The sequence below is a fragment of the Trachymyrmex septentrionalis genome, unplaced genomic scaffold, assembly GCF_001594115.1.
Source record: "Trachymyrmex septentrionalis isolate Tsep2-gDNA-1 unplaced genomic scaffold, Tsep1.0 scaffold312, whole genome shotgun sequence".
Taxonomy (NCBI): domain Eukaryota; kingdom Metazoa; phylum Arthropoda; class Insecta; order Hymenoptera; family Formicidae; genus Trachymyrmex; species Trachymyrmex septentrionalis.
Genome location: NW_017305477.1, coordinates 297744 through 298154, shown reverse-complemented (window position 1 = coordinate 298154; position 411 = coordinate 297744). Strand labels below are relative to the sequence as shown.

Here is a 411-nt window from a genome sequence, read left to right as displayed (position 1 = left end):
GATTCAATGTGGTTATGGTGACTATTTAGGCCAGAATCAGACTATGCATTGAAGAGATTGAGATTAAAGATTATAAAGATTGAAACTTCACCAATGAGAGGACAAAGAAATTATGACTCCTTTTAACAGGACTGTACGCTTAGCGTGTTGTTCCAAAAAAAAAATTCATATAATTATTCATCGTGCTATCAACGTGCTGCTACAACGTTAACTACATATCAGCTATAAAACATAACGTCGTGCTAGCAATGCGCGGTTAATGTGCTGTTTGCATGATTTGTTTCATGTGACTTTTACGAATTTCAACACACGATGTCTCACATGAGTGTAACATGCGTGTACGACGTAATGTTTCAGAGCTTCGACTCCGCAACGTACTGTACCGTATAAATGTTATCTAAGTAATGGCGA

General features: G+C 37.2%; 1 protein-coding gene across 1 annotated transcript in view; it reads left to right on the top strand.

The window, feature by feature from the left end:
- The window catches only part of LOC108749766 (cysteine sulfinic acid decarboxylase), a 7859-nt gene that overhangs the window by 4688 nt on the left and 2760 nt on the right, over positions 1-411 (top strand). The window lies entirely within an intron of this gene.